This window comes from Babylonia areolata, chromosome 2, assembly GCF_041734735.1.
Source record: "Babylonia areolata isolate BAREFJ2019XMU chromosome 2, ASM4173473v1, whole genome shotgun sequence".
Taxonomy (NCBI): Eukaryota; Metazoa; Mollusca; class Gastropoda; order Neogastropoda; family Buccinidae; genus Babylonia; species Babylonia areolata.
The window spans coordinates 44190976-44198931 of record NC_134877.1 but is presented as its reverse complement, the minus strand read 5'-3'; the positions used below and the strand labels follow the sequence as shown (position 1 = coordinate 44198931).

Genomic DNA, 7956 nt, shown 5'->3' with positions numbered 1-7956 from the left:
GGTTCGAATCCCAGCGGAGGTGGGTTTTTCGGCCCGTGGCCGGCTCCTACCCAGAGTTGAGTGTGCTGTGGGCTTAAATGGGGAGACTGGGACCACACAGTCGAGTGTCATCCACTTCAAGGATGCGTCTTTGGGTGTGTTGCTCTAATTACTTGACCAACACTGCAAGTGTCTGTATCTCTCGGGCCTGGTTAACGCCGGGATATCATTATGACAGGAAGCGTAGAGTACAGCCTTGTCACGCAGTCCCAAACCAAAATGGACCTCCATAGCAACATCGTCATCATCATCGTCATCCTCCTCCTCCTTCATCGTCATCAATATAAACAAAATAGTCTCAAAGTCTGTGGCCTTTCATGCCCTGCTCTCATGGTGACCTCAGTTTCGATACCCCTCCACTTCTGTGCTTGGGGTGAGTCCTGTCAATGTCGTCAGTATCGGCGGATTCGTCGGGGGCTGTTGTTTGAGGGACGTGGTGGCGGTCTCCACTCTGGGGGGGACGCTCACTCAGTCTGGCTCCGCGACTAAGCCATTATTGTCGTTAGTAGGGGGCTTAGTAGGTGGTGTCTTAAGTACGTAAAATCATAACAGGCACCACTGAACACCACCGAAGTGACTCAGCAGCAGTGCAGGGTCTCCTCTGGTGTGTGGCCTCCAGGCGACTTAACATCGATGGTTCCCTGTGGACTGCCGACGCTGGAACTGCGACGGACGAACCCGGGTGTGGCCGTGTATGGGGGAATCTAAATGAGCGGCGTGGGAGTAATGCCACTGAAACGGTGCAGATGATGGGGCAGCAAAAAAAAAAAAAAAAAAAAAAGTGTTGCTATGTGTCCCGTCTTGCAGAATGTGTTGTGAGAAGCAAGCAGTGCACTGAGACTTGCCAGTGTGTTGTCTGGTCTATGAGACTTGTGTGTGAACTATAGGGATGAAATATGATAATTTAGAGAAAAAAAAAAAGGACATGAACAAAACAGTTTTCAGATGATTTTGACTGAGGTTCAGATATCTACGGACAAATGAACTGGGACAGAATGGGAGTGGAAAACCAAAGAATGGACTTGATTGATGTTGGGTCTGTGTAAACATGTGATTCTTTTATTTTTTTTCTGAAATTGGAGTGTGCAGAAAAAACAAAACCCGTGTCCTCACCAGTTCAATATTCACCCGACCAGTAAAACCAATAGTGAAGAGCAAACAAAATGATAATAACGAGGAGGAGGAGAAGAAGAAGAAGTTCAATAATGATAATTATAAGACTAATGAATAAAGATGATAACATCGACAACAATAAGATCAAAATAAAGAAGACAATACTGAAGTGCAGAAGCCTACACTCGGGCGCACACACACACACACACACACACACACACACACACACACACACAGAGTCACACACACACACACACACACACAGAGAGAGAGAGAGAGAGAGAGAGAGAGAGAGAGAGAGAGAGAGAGAGAAAAATGACGTAGAATGGGAAATAACTCTTTAATTTGGTTACAAGACAGAATGTATGCAGAGTAGCTGTTCGTGATGCTGTAAAAAAAAAATGCACAGAAATTGTTTGACACTTCTCTCTCTCTCTCTCTCTCTCTCTCTCTCTCTCTCTCTCTCTCTCTCTCTCTCTGCGTCATGTGTGTCTGTTTATGTATGTATCTATCTCCCAGTGCCTAACTACTTGTTTATTTATTTGTTTATTTATATAATATTCATTCATAAGCTATATTCCCTTTTAAAAATGATTGAAAGGTTGTTACATATCAGCAATCAAACCCGTTTGTTGCTCATTTTACACACTTTGAAGCAACAGCAGGTTCATAGGATTACTTTTTAAACTTTGAAATAAAACTAGAATCTAAATGCACAGGACCATACATGGGCACTACAAGCCAAATGTGGACAGTCCGGGTTCGTCATACAGACCAGGTCTTAGTATACATAAACTGATAAAGTAACAACATTTCTAAAAGCAATAATAAATCTAGACAAAACCCATCAACCCCGAAGCAGAATGCAAATAAACATTAAAACCACATGTATACTGAATAGGAGTGATATGATAGGCAAAAATGTTTAACTCTGAAGATAGTGCAACTACATTTAACACACACTTCCAGATATAAATGATTGTACAGTTTTATCACAAACAGAAAAACGACAGCTGAACAGTGTTATTTCTAAGCCTGTTCATTTTGAAGCAGCCTGAAGACTTAACAAAGTTCACAAACAAAGTCAGCTTCATTTTATTCCGGCACAATCTTCATGTGCCCATCTTCTTCCTGATCTGCAAAAGATCACATCCTCCATTGTACATTCATTACACATGAAACAGTGCCAGTACTTTACGTTTGTGCAGTTTCTTTCGCTAGTTTGGTTGTTTTCTTTTTCCAGGTACTCGCGACTGTACACCCTTTCCAATTTGAGCCTGTCGGTTTCTGTCCTCACTTCTGCTGGTTTTTTGTTTGTTTGTTTGTTTTTGTTGTTGATGATGATGTTTTGCTTTTTTTTTTTTTTTTTTTTTTTTTAATTTTTTTTAGCGTGGTTGGGTCATCAAAAAAAAGTGCTGTTTGTAAGGACTTGCCGTCAGGATTTCAAAGCGCTCAGCTTTAAGACTACGCTTGGCAATGACAGAAAGTTGCAGGAGTCTCTGTTCTGTTGGGGACAGTGCGGGCAGCCTTGCAGGCACTTGATCAGTTCTTTTCACCACACACACTACAGGGCCACAGTTTGCAAACTCTTGTTCACAGGCAATGACATGATCGCCTTGAACATTAACGATTTTCCGTTGGATGACTGCTGATGTTTAAGTTACTATCTATCTATCTAGACAGAAAGAGAGAGATGGAGTGGGGAAGGAGGTGTGGCTGTCTGTCTGCCTGTCTGTCTGTCTGTGTCTGTGTTTGTGTTTTACATTGGAACTATTGTAATTGTAAAGCGCTTTGAGTAAAAATACTTGATTAGGTATATATGAATAAACTTAGCCGTAGATGTAGCAGTAGTAGTAGTAGTAGTAGTTGTTGTTGTTGTTGTTGTTGTTGTAATGCATGGCGGACTAAGAATTTTACACTTCAAAGTCAAACTAAGAATCTGCGATGATTTAACTCTCTCCATACGAACGGCGAAAGAGACGACGTTAACAGCGTTTCATCCCAATTACCATCATCAAAATATTGCAAGCGGAAGGCTCTTATACTGAAGACGTGAATGTTGACAAAGAATACCACAATTCTGACGACGGAAGCTAAAGGTTGGGTCATTCAGACACCCACTGGACATCCGAGGGGTCTGTGTAGAGGAGAAGAGAGGACTGGCCGTACTGAGTGAGTTAAAGGTATTCGACGTATACATGCATGTGGAATGTTAGTTTTTAACAAACAGTAAATGGAGTTAAGGCTCCTCTCGATTTAACTTAATATCAGTGACATATTAAGCAGGGTAAAGGCTTAGACAATTGTACCTCACACTAAATCGTACCTTTAACAGTTTTCGATAACTCTGAATATATGTGATCACATGTATCCCTTTTTTGATTGTTGACCTAACTTGCGCTCACAGATATCATAAAATGATGGGAACATTGCAGAAGAAAAAGGTGTAAGCTTTTCCGTTTCACTTCTGCTTCTTCTTGTACTTCTTGTTCTTCTTGTTCTTCTTCTTCGTTCGTGGGCTGCAACTCCCATGTTCACTCGTATGTACACGCGTGGGTTTTTACGTATATGACCTTTTTTTCACCGGCCATGTAGGCAGCCATACTCATCATGCTTATAAAATTTCGTGTGGCCGTGCATTCATTTGTACACTGATGACAAATGTGGTGCAAATGATCGGAAACTGTAACACAGCAATAAAAACAAGGAACTAATAGTTCTGTCAGATGCGATGGCAACATACTGTTGAATTGGGTTTTGAAGAGAGCGTAATTTGGATACTGTACCACAATAAGTATGCAATATTGGACAGGTGCTACACAAAATGAAAAATGCTTAACGTTAATAGAAGGTGGCTTCAATGCCCATTCCTCACAGACCGTACACACGATGGCTATCAACAATCTCTTTGTTGAAAATTCAGTGGGTTTATCTTCTCATCTTCTGAATGATTGTAGATTAACTAGAATCCCTGATTAACCACGATATAAAGCAACAGCCCCACTCTCATTTCCTCTGTAATTGCTTCAGATTGTGAATGGAATAGCCTCAAGGACACGCTAACCAGTGACATACCGATTGTCATTATTTTTAAAAAGAAAAGATATTTAAGATTATTAAAAAAAAAAAAAAAAGTATCGGAAAAGAACTGAAATATAACATAGGAGAACGGACACAGTCATACTACACACATTAAAAGTCCCGCAACTACCTCCAGAATTATAAATGAACATTTTCCGTCAAAAGCAACGGGAGTGTGACTAAAACTGTGATGAAGAAACTACAAAAAGAAAAAAAAAGAAAAAAACAAAAAACAAGAGTGGCAAGACCTTCAAGACTCACTTGTTATACACTTTAAAAAAATCTATTCGTTAAAATGTGTTCTGTATTTGTTATTATAAAGCTTCGGGTTTAAAAAAAAAAAAAAAAAAAAGTCCTGAAGGCAGATTCGAGCCCCACGTGTTCGGGTGAAAAGAAAATCTTACCCAATACACTATCGTGGCTCCTTAACTGGTGTTCAAAAATTTAACATTTAAACATGCTTTTTTAAGGGCGATAAATCGATTGCGGTATTCGCAGTGAGAACGCTGTTTAAATCATATTATTCTGGTGTACCTTGGGCATTCAAAAAAATCTTTAAGGGCAATAAAAAAAATTCTTTTTAAGTCCGCGGTAAAGGAGACGTGGCTATCGCCGCAATCACACTGCAACATTTAGCCGTTTTCTCCAAATCTGGATAGATGTACAAGTTTAGGTACACCCGCCGGGAATGTAGTACGACACGGTCGATCCAATTTCTCTTTTATGTTCATTCTAGTTTTATAGTTTTAAAGTTGATATGAAAATTTAGTATTTTGTTAAACTAATAACATGTAGAGCTAAGTACAAGTACTTCTAAACGTCGTATGAAGTGAAAAGGACTTAATTTTGAGAAAGGCTGAGACTGGAAATTTTTACGTTTCATCAAGGGTATTAACTCTCATGGTTTATTATTTTTAACTGTGAATTCCAACTGACGTTGTTGACATTTTTATGGCAGTTTGGGGCAAAATACAGTAAGTGATGAGGTGTTCACAAATCTTTTTCTGAATACATATTTAACGGTGTCCTTCTCCAACTTTCCATCACATGTTATCATGTATTGTTGATTGAATATAGACTTGAACGGGCAGGTCAACAACTTGAAACAAAATGGCGTCCTTCGCGTTCGCGAGGAATATGAGCACGCACTTTGAATATGTATAGATATGTGCACGCAATTGAGTTTTGCCGATGACCTTCAGGGCTCAGCCAATAGATCTATAAAGTCCACTCGTAGCATTAATTTTAGTATTTTCCGAAAAAGACCACTTGGTCAAATGAACATAGTGAAAGCCCTGTACACTGAGAGTAAAACACACAAGCTTTTTATGTATTGAGTATAATTTCAAAATGTAATGTTTAAGATGAGAAAGATCAGTTTAAAGCAAATTAACCCCCGTAGCATTAATTACAGATTAATTTCCCTTCTTTACTATCTGCACCAAAGAAATGAACCAGAAATATAACTTCTATGCTTAGCAAAAGAAGTTCCTGTTTGAACAAAAAATGATAAAAATGACTGCTCTTGATGCTGTGTCAGAATATCAGATCAAAGTGCCAAGTTTAGAGAGAGAAAAAAAAATATATATAACAGTAAATTCAGTTTGCATATAATTTGGCTTCTTTTTTTTTTCTTTTTTTTTTTAAGCAAATAGCAATCATTATATTTTGTTGTTGTTGTTTTCGGGGTTTTGTTGTTGTTGTTTTTTTTGTGTGTGTGGTTTTTTTGTTTTTTTGTTTGTTTGTTTTGTTGTTGTTTTTTTGTTGTTGTTTTTTGTATTTCTTTTTATCACAACAGATTTCTCTGTGTGAAATTCGGGCTGCTCTCCCTTGGGAGAGAGCGTCGCTACACTACAGCGCCACCCATTTTTTTGTATTTTTTTCCTGCGTGCAGTTTTGTTTGTTTTCCTATCGTTACGGTTGAAGGTTTGATCCAAACAGAGCCAGAGACAATGAGAGCGACAGACAGACAGACACACAGACAGACACACAGCGACAGAGACAACTATAATTATTGTGAGAGAAACAGGCAAACAAATGTTAGATTGAAAACATTTATTTTGAAAGGATGGCACCTGATCTTTCAGGGAATTCTCCTCTCCCTGCACGTTACATTATCACACAAACACAAGCGCGTGCGCACACACACACACACACACACACACACACACACACACACACACACACACACGCACGCACGCACGCACGCACGCACACGCATACATACACATTACTATTAGAATTGTTGTCATCATCATCTTGTGCATTGTATTGTATTGAATTACTCTTTTTGTTACAACAGATTTCTCTGCGTGGAATTCGGGCTGCTCTCCCTAGGGAGAGTTCATCGCTACACTGAGAGCGCCACCAATTTTTCTTTGTATTTTTTCCTGCGTGCAGTTGTTGTTGTTTTTTAATGTTTTCCTACCATAGTAAATTTTTCTACAGAATTTTGCCAGGGACAACCTTTTTGTTGCCGTGGGTTCATTTTCGTGCGTTAAGTGCATGCTGCACACGGGACCTCGGTTTATCGTCTCATCCGAATGACTAGCGTCCAGACCACCACTCAAGGTCTAGTGGAGGGAGAGAAAATACTGGTGACTCTGCCGGGATTCGAACCAATATGTTCAGATTATCTCGCTTCCTAGGCGGACGCGTTACCTCTAGGCCATCACTTCAGTCTCCATCACCAATATTCACGCAACATACAAACAAATAGAGACCGAGGTGGACAGACAGACGACCCAGGCAGAGAGAGAGAACTCGGAACTGTCCACAACGTTTTTATTCAGTTATTAATAGTTTCAGCACGGCCTATTCTACCAGTCTGTCCTTGCTAATCTACATCCACTACAAAGAGTAAACACACGCACATAATATATATGTTTTTAAAATGTTACGAAGGAAAAAAAAAAGAAAGAAAGAAAGAAAGAAGAAAAAAAAACAGAGAAAAGAGAAAAAATCGACGTGCAGATGGGACATGTAGGCACCGTGTCAAAGGTCTGGTCAGAAGACAAACACATGCAGGACAGACAGACATACTCAGACATATTCCACAAGAAGACAGATTGTGCAACAAGTGTAACATCCTGGAAGACAAAATCCATCTTCTTGGTCACTGTATTAAATATAAGGATATTCAAAATTCGAATAACACAGGACATATTCCCAGTCAGGTGATGCTAACAGATGATGAATATATACAAACAAGATTGGGAAAATTTGTTTATGAATGCTGCTGCAATTTACTGCATTAACTGATTGATTAATTGTGTGGGTTTTTTTTCATTCGTTCATTCATTTACCATTGCACTTGTGTCTTATAAACCTTACGGTTTCATGACAATAAAATCTATTCTATTCTATTCTACTCAGGGCGAGGCCAGAGTGCCACAGAGTGCCCAGCAAACAGAACATGAAAAACACTTATTTTCATCATCCCCAGAAAAGTTGAAATAATTCCTGTCACGGGAAGTCAGTCAGCACTGGTTGATAGTCATCATGGTGCTCCACACTTTTAATGGAAAAAAGCCGAATGTTTCAAAAAAACAAATTCCGTTCATTATTCACAAATGCAAACGATTATTGACCCACCTAATGAAAATCATGATGATTTGTTGACACGATAGACAAATTGCATCTCTCTGAGTCAACATGGTTAAGTGTTTTGATTTGCTTTTTGATGTGTTTTTTTCTTTCAACTAACTTTTGGCATGTAAGCAT

At 39.3% G+C, this 7956-nt stretch overlaps 1 protein-coding gene across 2 annotated transcripts in view; it reads right to left on the bottom strand.

The window, feature by feature from the left end:
- Positions 1-6273: 6273 nt before the first annotated feature.
- The window catches only part of LOC143301719 (uncharacterized), a 26024-nt gene continuing 24341 nt past the window's right edge, over positions 6274-7956 (bottom strand). For both annotated transcript variants that reach the window (XM_076616106.1, XM_076616115.1), the window contains one exon: positions 6274-7956. This exon is cut by the window's right edge and continues 988 nt beyond it. The gene's annotated coding sequence lies outside the window, so the exon portion shown is untranslated.